The sequence below is a fragment of the Piliocolobus tephrosceles genome, chromosome 13, assembly GCF_002776525.5.
Source record: "Piliocolobus tephrosceles isolate RC106 chromosome 13, ASM277652v3, whole genome shotgun sequence".
Classification (NCBI taxonomy): Eukaryota; Metazoa; Chordata; class Mammalia; order Primates; family Cercopithecidae; genus Piliocolobus; species Piliocolobus tephrosceles.
The window spans coordinates 73,814,061-73,830,245 of NC_045446.1; the positions used below are offsets into that span (position 1 = coordinate 73,814,061).

The window sequence follows — 16,185 nt, forward strand, 5'->3', positions numbered from 1 at the left end:
TCTAGCTCAGCTTCAGAAATTCTTCCCCACCTTTTCTCTCATGTTGTCTCCATCCTCCTTTGAAGAATGTATCAGCTGGCATTTATTAACCAGTATTTTTGGTGTGTTTCTGCTGAGGCATCATGTGAGATGCTAGGCATATAGGGATGAATGAAATCAAATCCCTGCCTTCAAGAAACTCTCAGGCCGGGTGTGGTGGCTCACGCCTGTAATTGCAGCACCTTGGGAGGCTGAGGCGGGTGAATCATGAGGTTAGGAGTGCGAGACCAGCCTGACCAACATGGTGAAACCCGTCTCTACTAAAAATACAAAAAAAGTTAGTTGGGTGTGGTGGCACACACCTGTAATCCCAGTTACTTGGGAGGCTGAGGCAGGAGAATCGCTTGAACCCAGGAGGTGGAAGTTGCAGTGAGCCGCACGCCGCTGCACTCCAGCCTGGGCGACAGAGCAAGACTTCATCAAACAAAACACAACACAACACAACAAAACAAAACAAATCTCTCTGTGAGGTATTTTAGTAAGAAATGAGGCAATGCCTATGATGCCTATGTTTTGGCCTAAAAACATGTATTTTTCCAAATAATTTTTAGTCATGACAAACATATGCTCATTGTTGTGCAAGGCATAACTGGAGAGTTTTCAAAAAAAGGGATATTTGCCATGGAATCATTAATAAGCTCCCTCTTTCAGTTTCCATTTAAAGATGGAAAGCAACACTTTGTCAATAGGCTAATCATTTTGACTGTGTGCTTTATTGTTTTTTCTAATGTCCTATGTTATGAAAAGGTCATGAGAAGACTAATGTTGGAAGATCAGATAATCACATTATAATGAGTTTAGCTAGCACCTTATGGCTCACATTTTACTCTTTATGCTGCTAGTGGGGCAACTGAAGCAAGCAAGACAATAAGGCATTATCCTGTAATATTTTAAAATGATGCTGTTGATGGTGGAAGACCCACTAGCAATTTTTTATTCAATTAAGGGGCTGCCAGTATTTCCTTGGGTTTGTTATTGGCCCATACAAGTAGAAAGATATATCTTCATATTCAAGCACCTAATACAGTGTCTTGCACATCGTGGGAAATGGTGGGTATCACATGTGCTGTCCTGCTACGTTCCAACTATGTGACCAAGCATCATTTTCTCCTCTATTTTTATAGTGCTACTGTGAGAAGTAAATGAGATAACATGTATTCAGTGATTTGCACACAGCAGCAATAAACAAACGGAGAATTTTGTTATTATTTGTTAAGTAAATGAATTTTTAAAACTGTACATTCTGCCATTGTCTTTTACTCCTTTACCTCTGCCCTATCCAAATCCCTGACCTGTCTTTCCAGACAACCTCAAATATCTCCTTTACCCACTTTGTAAAAACGCATAAAGGGCCGTCTTAAACATCTTAATACTTAGTTACACATTGTTCCTGTGTCTAAATGTTATTCTCCCTAATTGTAGCCATAAGTTCTTTAAAAATAAGATGAGTGTTACAAAGAAGTGATGTCAAAATATTTATAGCTAGCTGTGCCAGGTATTAATGCTTTAGTTGCTCAAGCATGGAGATGTGTGAGAGTCCTAGGGAAGGGATTCAGGGATTCCAGTTTGAAGCAGCTTGGAGAGGAGCACTTAAAGAGCCCAGGGAAGAAGCTATTTACTAAAAAGAATATATTTCAATATTTTAAGAAGCAGAAGCACTGCCTGCAGCCGGAATATTAGCACTGGCATTTTTGATACTTCTTTGGCATCCTCTATTTGTCAGGAACTCAACACACTTACTGATAAGGTAAGAAATTCATCTAAGGAACAGTTTCTCTATTTGTACAAGGAAGCCACAAAACAAGACAAAGAATATTTTATCTGGTTTGTGCTATGGGGAAGCGAGTTATGCCACAGTAATAATGGTACCTTTTAATGCTTATGTGACATATGTGCTTTTAAATAAACATTATCTGTCACCCTTCCACTATTTTTAGTTGCTTCTTTCTCTGCACTGGAGAACTGTCTAATCTGAAGAGGAAGAAGCCAGTGCCCTGGGAAGCATTTCCTACCTGGTCATTGCACCCTTCTCTGACTCAAGCATGTTTTCTGAGTTAAAACAGAAGTCTTGGGCTCTTCACTGACACAGCTGGGCTGGGAGCACTTACCCATGCCTGGATACAGATTTTCTGAACAGATTTTATACACCAGAAGCAAGGGGCAAGAGGAAATATACTTTGATTCTGTTTATTGCTATTATTTTCTGTTCTTTGGAATGAAACTAGATAGACAAATGAATATTTTAGGAGCATACCCACCAGGTAGGTGGACTGACAGCACTGAGACAAGCTTCATGAGTGAAATAAGAATGTTTAATCATTGCACTTGGATGACAGAAAATTGTGAACTGTATGAGCACGCTTGTGATAGAAAGTAAATAACGGTTTTGTCACTTCCTCTTCCATGCTGTAAAAGTGGAAAAACAATCCAAAGTGTAGTTAATTAAATTTGGAGTCAGGAATTTTAGTGGAAAACTATTACCAAGCCCATTAAGTATAATCTTAATGAAGGAAGTATTCTACTTCCTCAGTGGAAAGAAATGATGATTACTGCCAAAGGCTGAAGAACTTATGAATTATATAAACTTTGAATTATCCAGAAATCAGAGTGAAGTCTAATTTTTCTTTGAAGCATTGACATTTTGTTAACAAATATTTTACTCTATGCCTCATTTCCAAAGTGATATAGCAAACACACGTACCAAAATATATTCTTATTTGTCTTATCATATTTTTTAGCATCACAAACATCACGATATCAAAATCCAAATACACTTGAGTTGTTGTATAAGTCATTAATCTTCTCTGAGCAGGTTTAATTAGAAGTAAAAAGGAGAAGAAGAAGATGATGATGTTGTTCAAAATACTATAATTCTTGAGCCTGGTAACATACATTTTAAAGTTCACATTGATTGACTCCAAATCTGTATCCACATTGTAAAGAATCAGAACATTCGACTGTGGTTTAGCTTAGAACTCAATGGTCATTATTTAACAACAAATTTTGGTGAGACTGATACTCCAGGTTTTCTGTTTGTTATTCTACTGGGCACATGGCTTCTGACTGGTGATTTCCGCAGTAGTGCCAATGTAAAGATAGGCAGTGAGTTGAACAATTACTTCATTAGCTTTTGTGGCAAAGAGCATTTTTCTATACCTCAAAGCCTTTCCTTCTTTCTTCTCCCCTAGCAAACTCCTACTCTTCCTGGAAACCAATTTAGGGACACGCACCATCAAATGCTTCGCCTTCATTCCATTATGTTATGTACTAACTCTAGTAGACATTTGTACATTATGTATTGTACATTTCACAGGTTATAGATGGCTGCTGGATTCTTTTCCAGCATACTTCCCCACCACCATCCCATCCTAACAGCAAAAGCTGCCAAATTTCAGTTAAGGACTCATAATGTCCTGGGGAGACTGTCTTTATCCTATTTAAGCTTTAGAATGGGGCTGGAGATTTGGTCTCATGTTCAGGGGTGGATAGAAGCCAGTCTCTTCAAAGTGAATTCTAGCAATCATTGCCAGGATCTCTTTCTAGCCGGATGTGACTATGAAAACAAGTTGTCTAGGAGCCACTGGCAACTGTCCTGGGGCCATGAGGGCAATTAGTCTTGGTATGAAGCTAACACAAAGACAGGCAGTGTGGCAAGACCAAAAGGGATTTCTTGACAACATTGTGAGCTGAGCTACAGGATCAGACCTCTTGAAGCTGACTTTACTGATGTACTTTTAGGTTACAATTACCAATATGAGTATATATACCCTTTGTTGAGCAAGTCAGTTTGAGTCATCAGTTTAACTGCTGTATTTTCAGATTGGGTGAGCACTTAATGTAGGCATACTATGTGTTAAGTATTTACTGTGCCAGATACTTTCATATGGATGAGAGCATAGCTTATACCGGGAAATAAAGTTATCTCATTTACATCTTCCCAACCACCTTGTGAGACAGGAATTGCTATACCTGCTTTATAGTGAAGGAAAGCAAGGTTGCAAGGTTTAGTAGTGGGGAATACTTCCAACAATGCATTCTGCCTTTCCTCCTAGAAAACTACTTTGTTTTGCAAGCTTGACACTACTTACAATGGAAAGCAGCCTTATCTGTTACTGTCATGGCTGAGAAGGAATCACACTTGCAACTATGGGCTTATTTATCCATGTCTCTTGGATTATAAATTCCTTGAGTTGAAGGATTAAAGTATTTCATCTTTGTTATCTCATCACCCAGCAGAACACTTGGCACATGGTCCATGCTTAATAAATAACTAATAATAGACAAATGAACTAGAAAATAACCTAACAAAGCAAGGTAATCTGGATTATTCTGACCAGAACACATGGCTTTCCCAAGTATTTTGCATTTTTTTTATATTTGGTTTGACTCTTTCAGAGTTAGATGTTCACAATATACTAACAGCTATTTTCTCCTCTAATTTCCTAAAAGTGTGTTTTCCCTTTTCTTATAATTATGTGAATGATTCATGTTTATTAAAAGTTCAAATGATAAATAAAACATAAAGAAGAAACTAAAAATAAAATGGAGATACTACCACCAAAGGCATGCTTTGTCTTGCTTTTGTTTGTTTGTTATCTCTTTGCACCATCTCTACTACCAACTCTTCTAGGCAAAATAAATATGGCACCCATTAGTCTTCACAGAGTCATCAATTTAACCACTGTATTTTCAGATTGGGTGAACACTTCATGTAGGCATACTATACATTAAGTATTTACTGTGTCAGATACTTTCATATGGATGAAAGCATAGCTAATACTGGGAAATAAAGTTATCTCATTTACATCTTCCCAACTGCCGCGTGAGACAGGAATTGCTATACTTGTTTTATAGCTAAGGAATGCAAAGTTGCAAGGTTTAATAGTAGGGAATACTTCCAACAATGCATTCTGTCTTCCCACCTAGAAAACTACTTTGTGAAAATAATACTAAAAGAAACAAAAATAAAAGGAAAAAATCATTCCTGTTAATTGCATAATAGCTTTCATTTCATTAAAAAACAAAACCAAAATCCCCCAAACCTCAAAGTTCTTAATAATCACAAAGACTTGTTGCTTAGAACTCCTGGCTGTTAATTCTCCTTAGGAGTGTCTTTGTCTCCAACATGACATAAGATGAAAAGGAACTATTGGGAGAATGATGCACTAAACAGAAGGGGCTGTAGTAATGGCATAAGGCCACACAAAGTCATTGATAGTCATCTCTGCTTTGATTTGATTCTTCCTACAGGGGGAACCTCCCCTGTGAGGCAGGGTTCCACTTGGATCATTCAGGCAGCCTTCTATTAGTCCTCTGCCCTAAGTGTTACAATTGCAATTTAAAACTAGAGATAAGGAAAGGACACCTGAAATTAGCTAGGGTCTCTCCAAGCAACTGTTTTCAAGTGCCCTAAAAGACACATGGCAGACAGTTTTAATCCAGCCAATCCTAAAATTGTTTTCCAAAGTGAGACTATGCCTCTGAACTAGAAAAGCCAACGTCTTTCCTTGAAGCTGAGATCGTCACAGTTTTGACCATTTCCTTCTTCAGATGATTTCTTTTGGGTTAATTGAGGAAAAAAGTCAAAAGCAAAAACAGACAAAATCCCCACAAAATCAACCCACTGGAATTTTAGTTTACTTCTCTGAAATATAAGTAAATCTTCTGCAACTCAAGGTAGGGCTGACTCATTTTTTTGGGACCCACAACAAGAACATAAACAGAGGCTCCCAGTCCTGGGCTAGCCCTTCTTCTTTTTCATAGTTTCTTCCTGCACCACAAAAGACCTTTCATGCAGATGTGTGGACATCTCAGCTCATCAGTGCAAGCAATGATTAACAGCATCCATCCCTTGCCCTATTTCCTACCCTCATGCAAATAGAAGACTCTTGGTTTCCCCTCAGACTCGGAGACAGGGGGTTGGGGAGGCACATCATACACCTCTTGAAAGTGAGCTTAGGAATGTTTGGGGAAAAAATTATTGAGTCCTATTTACCCTGAATGTGATCCAGAAGGGAGAGAGAGCAAAATCTAAGAGAGCCCATCCTCTTGGCCTAGAGCCTTCTCTAAAGCCAGAGATAACAGGGAAATTTGCTCAGTTCAAAGAGTGGTACTGATTTAGGGTAACTTTCAGAGCTTGCCTTGAATTTGGTAGATTTACGACCTTTCTATGTTTCATTTTTTTTATACCAAATTTTATACTTCGGTAAGAATAGGAGAGATGGCTCAGGAAAATGTGATCTTAACTGGCATAGACCAAAAGTGGGAGCAAGGAAATCCCCAACTTCATTTTTAAAATATTCCCTAAACTCTGAGAGGGATTAAACATATGAGGAGAGGAATCAAAGCAGATATGGGGCCAAGATCCCAAAATGGAAGTGTGAAGAGCTGGGCAAACTCTACTGCATGCTTCCAACATGTTGGTCACCATGTGGATCCTGAAATCAGACAGGCGTGGGTTTAAATCCTAGCACTGCTATATGCCAATTTACATTAGTAGTATATTTAAACAAAATTTTCTTTATCAGTTCCTTATTTGATAATGGTAAGCAAAATAGGATCTACCTGGTAGGGTAGTGATGAAAATTAAATGAGAAAATGCATGTAAAACTGTTAGCATAGTGCCTGGGACATCATAAACTATATTTACTAGTATCGTCAGGTATTTTAGTACAACGTCAGGGCTGGAATTATGGCCTAGTTGTTATTTGGCAAATAACGTACAAAGATATGATGTGTTATTTGGCACCAGTTTGTTTCCATGTTCTCTATTGGAAATAAAATGTATTCTTTAAATAAGTATGTAAAGACTTTGGATACTATTCTAGGAATTAGTTAAAAGTGAACAGAAAGGTAATAACCCTGTCTTTACTAGGTTTCCAAAATGAAAACAAAAACACAAAATGATCTAGTTATAAGAAATATATCTTGTTAATTAGAAAAATTATATAATCTTCCTGTTTACCATGCACATTTCTTACAAAATCAACATCTATCAAAATGAGTTAATATATTTGACAAAATACAATTTACAACAATGACTACCTTTCATTGGACATTGCTTTGTGCTAAATAGTATACTATTGGCTTTACCTATGTCATCAATTCGGTTAATTCTCCCAATTTTCCCCTCCTCCATTTTACAGAGAAAGAGTGTGAAGTGCAGACAATAATACTTGGCTGGGGACACAAAACCCTTGCCCTTTCCATTTACACCTTGCTGAGCCAGGTCTTTGAACAGCACTTTTAAACATGTCCTTTTTGCCACCTTCCCTACCCTCTCAAAGGAAATTATATGTATCACGTAGGCAAAATTAACATTTGCCTGTTTAGCTTTTAATCCTGTTTTGAGAGACATGGTTTTGTGTGGATGTGCCCTGTAAGAGGTTTCTTGTCACAGTTTATATTTGTCTTGCTGTAAATTTAATTGGGGATAACTCATATTAAATTTTCTTTTGTTGCTATAAATAGAGTTTATCATGGGTTAGTGGAGAAAATGGAAAAGCCACTGCCAAATGAGAATAAGTTCAGTTTTTGAGACTGGTACATAGGTTTATTCTTCCATAAAACCACACTGAATCAAAACCCAGATACTGCTATAAAATAAACCATGGAGTCTGGCATGTAATTTTTAAAAATTTAATGTGCAGTACAGCTCAAAGGTACTTTACAACAAATATAACTACATTGTTCTTGGCATTAAGATATATTAACACTTTTAGGACCCTTCAGCTGTGTGACCTAAGCTTTACAAAATGTCATGGGCTGGCTGGAGCATCAAACACAGATGTTCATTTGTATCTGCGATGATTTGCTGAATTTCCTATCTTAATCATTATTGCTCTATCCATAAGCTTTGAGCCAAACATAAGACATTTTACAGACCCCTTGTGGGGCAGCCGCTTGTGGATTAGAAACCAAGTCTCAGGTTACACACCCCTAAGTGCCAACCACAATACATCACTCCTCTGCTCTTTAAGCAGAACTTATTCAGAGAAATGGAAAATATGGAAAAGCTATTTATGGACAAAAGAAGCATGTACAAAAAAAGTGTTCCTGAAAAAATATATATTCCATGTTCCAAATCTGCCAAGTTTTTGGTATATTCAGAAAGTATACTAAGAAAGGAGAAATAACTTCATTGGAAGTGTGCTGGTGCCGATAACCAAAATATTTATGCAAAAAATAAAGCAAAGAGTAAGCTAAGTCTTTGGTGAAAAAAATGCATACTTTTTTTTTCAAAGAGATGCTAAAATGAGTTGCTTTCTTTGAGGTTAAAGAGGACATCTGTTAAATCTACAGATTCTACATGTAAAGAGAAATTACAATAGTGTGCAGGTAAACACTTTGGACAAACAGTTATGGGTTTAGAAGACAGTAGCTACTTGCCAGTGAAATAAAGCGAATGTCAACAAGCCAGACACACTTGAAACATTTGAAAAAAATGTCCTTGTTACTCCTCTCCATATATAATATGCCATATGACACCACAGTTAAATCTGCTATTGCAAAAAAAGTACGTCAAGCTGTTAGTTTCCATGAGATTTGGACAGAGGCAAAACAACACAGCAGAGAGTCTAAGAAGGTACAGCGTTCACTTCTCTTTCCTTCTGAAGAGGAAATGACTTCCTATAGTTAGCTGACCAGGAGTTAGCACACATCGTGCCTGAAGCTAGGACCTGGAGCAAGGACCCGCAGCACACCCAGATGAGACAGAAATGCAGCTTCAGGTAAATGTTAATGGTGACAATGAAACTAGAGAAAACAGCCAGCCACAAGTCATGCAAATACAACAGTCATGCCTTCTGCATTTGTCCGTCCTGCGGGTACATCGTACAGCTCTTTCCGTAACGATCGAGTCTTTTCTTTCACTCCCTCTCCCACATCATCAACAGGCATGCCAAATGCAAATCTCATTGGATTCTGATCCCATCCCGGCAAAACGCAGGACTACCACCATACTGAGTTTCACAATAATCGCCACAATGCCAATTATTCACAGCCCCTCAGTTCTGTTCACACAAAAGATTGCAATTTGAATCTTGCCTTGCACAGGTTCAGCTCGGTTGGAGCTGGTTACCAGGCAAACGGTCTGTTTTAAGATTTGCCGATTGCTGAGGAGAGTGAATTAGGGGGGTGGGGATGGACAAACCACCCTGTACATACCTCCTTTTGGCAGCTAAGAAAAACAATTTCATGACAAAGAGACTTGTTCTTTTCAAAGCTCACCCAACAAATGAAACTGATAGAATGAAACCTGAGAAACTTTAGCAACCAAAGAAAGCAGTCTTCCAAGGATCAAGGTGAATAATTGATTCATTGGGTTTTCTTTCATCTTTTAAGCTTTTTTGCTCGTTAAAAGGAAATTGTGGAATTTGTCAGGAGCCCAAGCACTGACACACACTTCTGACAGCAAGTGCATATTCCAAACTACGGGTAGGTTTGCCAAGCTTATTCAACAACAACGATTAGCTGCAAAGCCAGGGAACTTACCGAGCACAAAATTATTGGAACAAAGCAGGGAGGAGGCAGGAGGCACCAAAGGCAGCTTCTCCGTCTCCTTGGTGCCAGGTTCTCCTGTCTGCTGTCCGGTTCACACTTGCCTTTATAACTAAGACTCCGACAGAACTCACTAGCGGAACCTGATGAATTATAAAACAGCCCCTCCTAGATTCTCATATTTTACATCACAGGGGGTGACCATGCAGCATTCTCGCTCACTGGGTACATATATTTCCTTGTAACTCATCCTGATAAATATATCAGCCTTAGAAGCAGTGACAGTAATTGGTGTTTGGGATGTACCACTATTAACCAATAAGATGCTTTCCCACCATCAGTACTGCACCCCCATCCTCTGCTTGTGTTCCCCTACACCTTGTTAAGGTGGATCCACCCAACTCAGTGAGGGGTAGGCAAAGACAACAAAATGTGGAAAAAGCCCCTGCACCAATGCACATACAGCAAGGCGTATTACTCAGGGTTAATGCTCATAATAGTAAGGATCGACTCCTATATTTGCATAGCCTGTCACAGTCTACCAAACACTTACACTCTCACTGCATCTCTCAGTGACTAAAGAAGGTACCAGGAGTGCTACAGTACAGATGAGCACCAGAGATCAGAGAAGCTAAGTGACTTTGTTTGGTATTCACTGAATTTAGGGAATGCAAGGAGTCCTAGAGATTAGGGAGTCCAACCTCCTTACTGTGCAGATAAGGAACCCCTGGCAAGAAAGATAAAGTGCCCAGGTCACACAAAGTGTGATTTGAGCTTGAACCCAAACCCAGGTCTTCTGACGGCAAAGTACAGTGCCTTTCTATTCTACCATGCTGCCTCTGGAGCATGAAAGCCCAGCAAATGAGAAGACTGGAAATCATAAACAGTACTGTTGACCAAAAATCATTAACAGGCTGGCTTCATGGGGAGCAGTGAGTGAGCTTTTTGTTTCCTCCCTGAAAAGGTCAGTATAACCTTTTTAGGTTCATTGAATAACAGCACTGGAAAACATGTTTTGGATAATAATAGCTAATAACTATTGAACACATTTTAGGTGCCATGCAGTATTCTAAATGCTTAGCATGTATTGACTCACTTAATCTTCAAAATGTCCCTGTGAGGTAAGTACTATCATGAGAAACGTATCTCAGAAACAAGCTGAGATTCAGGCAGGTTAACTAATCCACACAGGATCATACATCTGTTAAGTGGCAGAGCTCTAATGGACTCCAGGCAACTTAGTTTCACAGCCCAGACTCATATATTATCTGGCCCCAAGCAGTGTTTTACACTAAACTGCTAGAGGCAGATGAACAACGAGAGCAGACTGATTTACTATGGCCTTTAGTAGAAAGGATAAAAAGATAGTAAGTTTTGGAATTCAACAGAATTGTGTTTAACTGTCTTTGCCACTAATTTACTATAACATGGATTGTTTTATCTGTAAAATGGGTATATTAAAACCTACATCACAAGACTAAACGGAGAATATCAAGAAAATAATACAGTGCCTAGTTTATAGTATGTACCCTCAAACAGTTCTCATTCCTACCGTATTTACTTTGACAAAATGAATTTCTGCCACATCTTCTCCCTAAACTACCTTTTAAGATGTGAATTTTACTGTGCTAAGGAGTCTTCTAACCTGCCAGTCAGTTAATGGGGAAAAGTCCTAAAGAGACCTAACATCTCTCTACCAGAGATGGGCTTTCTATCAGAGAATGAAGGGCCCAGGGCTCTGTGCTGGGCTGCCGGCCCAGCCCACTAGCTTCTCTCTGCTTTACTTCCACCATTACTCAAATAAACTCGTCAGCCCAAGAAAGCAAATTTACAACATGTCTGCTATCCACTGTGAGACCATCTTGGCTTCCCTTACCCTTTTCAAACAAGCTCCCACCACAAAACCCATAAAAACAATGAACTCTTGCATGTAACCATACACTTACAGCCACTAAGTCACAGTGTGCCAAGCAGGAAGACAGGTATCTCTGTCTTGAACGTTCCACTGCTAACTCCTACTGTAAGTCAGTATAGCCTAGTATTCGGCCACTGGTGAGGTCTCTATCAGATGAGCTCCTCCCTATCAGAAACTGCTATCTTCAAGTATGCAGTCAGCTTTCCTTGAGAGACATCAGAAGTAACCCTCTGTGAGACAAGGCGATGCTGTCATGTTGCAGGATATGCAGGTTTAGACATGAGAGATTTTCTTAGTTCCATGTTTCCAGAAAATAACTCTGTGGCCAACTTAATTTGCTCACATACAGGCTGTTCTCTCCTTGTTTAGTTTTTCCTCTGAGCATGTTACTAGAGGGTCTGGAATATGCATGGATGAGATGCCCTCTTTCTTGACCATACTTAATAGTAGGTACTATAGGAGCAGAGGTAAGAAATATAATTGGAGCTAAGGGGTGGAGGAAGACACGTTCTTCTAAACTGGTAAGAAAAGCCAGATGTAAACAAAGACCAAGTGATAACTACTGCTACAAGATCAATGGTTACTTCCTATATATCTAAAGTGGGTTATCCACATATTATCTGAAATGGCTTGGTCTAGTCTCCAAGTCTTCTCTGTGCCTTCCACCTACATTTAGCCCCCAAAATACCCTCAGGAGCCATTTCTTCCCTGTCCAGTTCCCCCTGCTACCTGGCTATTCCATCATCATCCCATGAAAAATTAATATATATGAGTCATTATAACTCTTATATTGCAGCATTTCTCTGCTCCCCTGTCACAGATAATCATAATTTTATACATATTCTTTCATAATTACCACCTCAACCAACAATTACTCTCAGACATAATGAACTATGTAGAGTCTTGAAGCTATACCAATATTTTGCTTAAATTAGGGATGGTGCTAATATTTATTGAACACTTATTATGGGCTGACAAAACTTTACGCACATTTCTCATTTAACCTTGACAACAACTTTTTGAAATGATCTGTACTATTATCTCTACTGTATAGGTGAGGACTCTGGCTAGAAAGGTTAGGTGACTTACTAACAGATGGTACAGTAGGAATAATAGCTGAGGTCTAAGACTATAGCACCTGTTCTCTTAACTATCACATCCACTGCTTCTAAGCATTTGCGGCAACAGATAACATAAAACATTAGTGTCTGTTTTCACTTCCTCACGTCCCATTCTCTCCTTTACTGACTTCAATCAGACTTCCCACTAAAATTGTTCTTATCAAGGTAAATGAAAACATTGTCACTCACGAAATCAATATCCAGTGCACAGTCTTCAGTTTATTCAACCTCTCCCAGCATTTGGCAGAATCAATTACAACTTCCCTGAATCAATCATTGTCTCTGTTTGGTTTCCAAGACCCCCTTGATTTTTCTCCTATTTCACTAATCTATCCTTCTAAGTCTCCTTTGCTAGGCCCTTCTCTGCTTTCTGATATTTTAAATTTGAGTGTCCCCAAGTTCGTCATTAGACTTCTTTTTTATACTCACTCCCAAGGCTAGCAGTCCAGTATCAAGACTCAAATGCCATCTGTAGATCAAAGGCTACCACATGTAGATCTCCAGTCTCAATCTATGCTCTATGCTCCAGACTCTTATATCCAGCTGCATACCACATCTAAGCATCGCTACTTGATTGTTTAATAATAAGCTTCTCATATTTAAAATGTTCAAAACTACACTCTTGGTTTCCTCTCCTGAATCTGCTCTACTCCCAATATGCACCATTTAAATAAATGGCACAATCATTGATCTAGTTGCTCTGGCCAAAAATCTGGGAGTCATTCTTGGCTCTCCTTTTTGACTTACACCCCATGCCTTATTCATCATCAAATCCTGTCAATTCTGTCTTCAAAATGTACCCTCAGTCTTTTTTTCATCTCCACCCTCAACTCCCTAATCTATACCACTATCATTTCTCACATGGATTTCTGCAACCACCTCTTCACTGGTTTCTTTGGTTCCATTCTTGCCTTGCTGCCACCCATCCTCCACAAAGCAGCCAGCCATGTTTTTAAAACAAGATTCAGACACCAACACTCCTTGCTCAGCTCCCTTCAGCAGCTCCCTTTTCACTTGGAATTTGCTCCTTTCACTGCAACCAGTATTCCATCTGCTCAAGTGTCTCCTTGGAGGAGGAGATTTCTCTGACATCCTGTATAGAGAACAGCATCCTCTATTCCTCCATTTATCTTTCCCTCTTATTAGACTTCTAAAAAATTTATAGTACTTATCTCTGCTTAAACATTATATAATAAATATTATATATTAAATGTATATATGAAATGTGTTATATTTATTTGTTTATTTCTTTATTTTTGCTCCTCTCCCCAACTAGAATGTAAGCTCCATGAGGCCAGGTTCCTTGTCTTTTTTGTCCTTGGTTCAATCTCCAGCACCAGAACAGGGCTTGTCACATAATATGTACACGTTAAATGAATGTTATATGTAATATGTGTTTATTAAATGAATGTATTTGAAGTCTTATCTTCACTACTTCTTAGTCCTATATCCTTACACAAATTTCTTACTGTCCCCACTTTATAAATTTATCAATTACAAAGTTTTTTAAAAAACAAACAACCCTCCCTTATTTTTCTTTCTGATGCTTTATTGGTACTTTCTAATATATTCAGCCTATCCTCAATTCCAGAGATTGGTCAATGTTATGGGTGGAAATGTGTTACCCCAAAATTCATGTGTTGAAGTCCTTGCCCCTAGTACCTCAGAATGTGACCTTACTTGGAAATAGAATTGTTGCAGATGATATTACTTAAGATGAGGTCACACTGGAATATGGTGGGACACTACTTCAATCTAGTTCAATATGGCTGATGTCCTCATAAAAAGGAAATTTGAGCACAGAGGTGCACACAGGGAGAATGTCTTGTGGAGATGGGAGTTACGCTGCCACAAACTAAGAAACTACCAGAAGGCAGAGAAGAGTCCTAGACCAGATATTTCCCTAGTGCCTTCGCAGGAAGAATGGCCAAAATAACACCTTGATTTCAGACTTCTGGTCTCCAGAATGTTGAAACAATACATTTCTCTTGTTCTAAGCCACCCAGTTTACGGTACTTTGTTACAGCAGCCTTAGGAAATGAATATAAATGAATATAGTCAGTTAGATATTATCCTCATTTAGTACATGAGGAAATCGCAGCTGAGAAAAGTTGAGTAACGTGCCTCGGGTTTCACAGCTAGAAACTGGTAAGGCTGAGCTTTAAGTCCAGATCTGTATGGCTTCAAAGTCTATGCACAGTGGTGGTGGTTCTTAGACACTGGTCCCTGGCCCTTGTTGGTCCAGAGAAGAATGAGAAAAGTAAGTAGGATGTAGTGATTTTTTCAACGAGCTAAAATGGCCTTCTTTTATTATAGAATTATTGCCTTCCTGCTATTTATTTTTTCTTCCTATTGTTTTGGTATTGTTCTTTTTACTTCTGAAACGATGGTGAGAATAAATAGTAGTTGGATTTTTTTTTTCATACATTTTTGTTTTGTTTTTTAATGTCTTGCATTTTATTGACATAAAAAGTTGGCAATTCTGTGGCCTATAGAAGTTTGTTCTGAAATGTTTCTGGTTTATGAAACATAAAAGTCTGAAAACAAATGTTCCAATGCTGTCCCCTTTATGAAACAAGTCCTCAGCCTGGGCAACACTGTGAGGCCCCATCTAGACCAAAACAAACAAATAGGAAATATCAGCTGGTCATGATGGCATACATCTGAAGTCCCAGCTACTCAGCAGGTTGAGGGAGGAGGATCACTTGACCCTAGGAGAGCCACACTGACACTGCAGCAAGGTATGATCACATCACTGCACTTGTGTTTCCTGGATGACAGAGCAAGGCCCTGTCTCAAAAAAAAAAAAAAAAAGGAAGCTCTTCACAAACAGTGACACACTTGGTAGAGAGAAGAAACTTTGCTCTCAATCAATTGTAGAGGTCCCTGCTCATAAACAAAGTGTCCGTATTAATGGTCACAATCTCAATTAATTATCATGAAATTAATCTGATATAATCCCACGCAACAAATTTGTTTGAATTTAACAATATTCATTAATTCAGAAATTTCCTTAGTCTTGTTCCCTTCCTTTTTAATAATAGATTTCCTAGTTTTCAGTAAAATTCTTGAGTTGCTTTTGACTTGATCCATTTTCTTTTGGGTTCAGGATTTGTGGGCTTATACAAATGTCTGAGGATTAAATAAGATCACTTCTGTTAAGTATCTAGAACACCATAAAAGCTTTCAGTAAATGCTAGTTCCCTTCAAAGAAAGAAGTAGATTTATGCATCCAGAAGGGAAACGACTTTAGGACTAAAGGAGATTTACAGCAACTGGATGACTTTGCAAGATGGGCCAGTCTGGAGAGTGTTAATAAACTTCACCCTCTTGTTGAACATTCAGTGATCCATGACAGTTTATAGAAATTGTGGCAGTCTATTTTTATGAATTCATGTTCAAGAGTATGCGTGAATACATATACACATAAGTATATATAGAAATTAATATATATTGATGTCATATACATCATTAATATAAATTTGATTGGTATGAGTGTGTGTACCTTCTTCAATTTCTGAGAAAACTCAGAAGGAAAAAGTGTTCATACATATAAGAGTTTGCCTTCTTTGCTTGTCCATTATCTGATCCCCTATAATCTAATTTGGGGAC

General features: G+C 38.5%; 1 protein-coding gene across 10 annotated transcripts in view; it reads right to left on the reverse strand.

Annotated features, from left to right (window-relative positions):
* Window positions 1-16,185, reverse strand: part of DLG2 (discs large MAGUK scaffold protein 2) — a 2,237,713-nt gene that overhangs the window by 222,055 nt on the left and 1,999,473 nt on the right. The window contains exon 1 of one of the 10 annotated variants that reach the window (XM_023209287.1): window positions 9,532-9,799. The exons of the other annotated variants lie outside the window; for them this stretch is intronic. The gene's annotated coding sequence lies outside the window, so the exon portion shown is untranslated. Of the gene's footprint in view, window positions 1-9,531; window positions 9,800-16,185 lie in introns of those variants that run through there. 10 annotated transcript variants of the gene reach the window in all.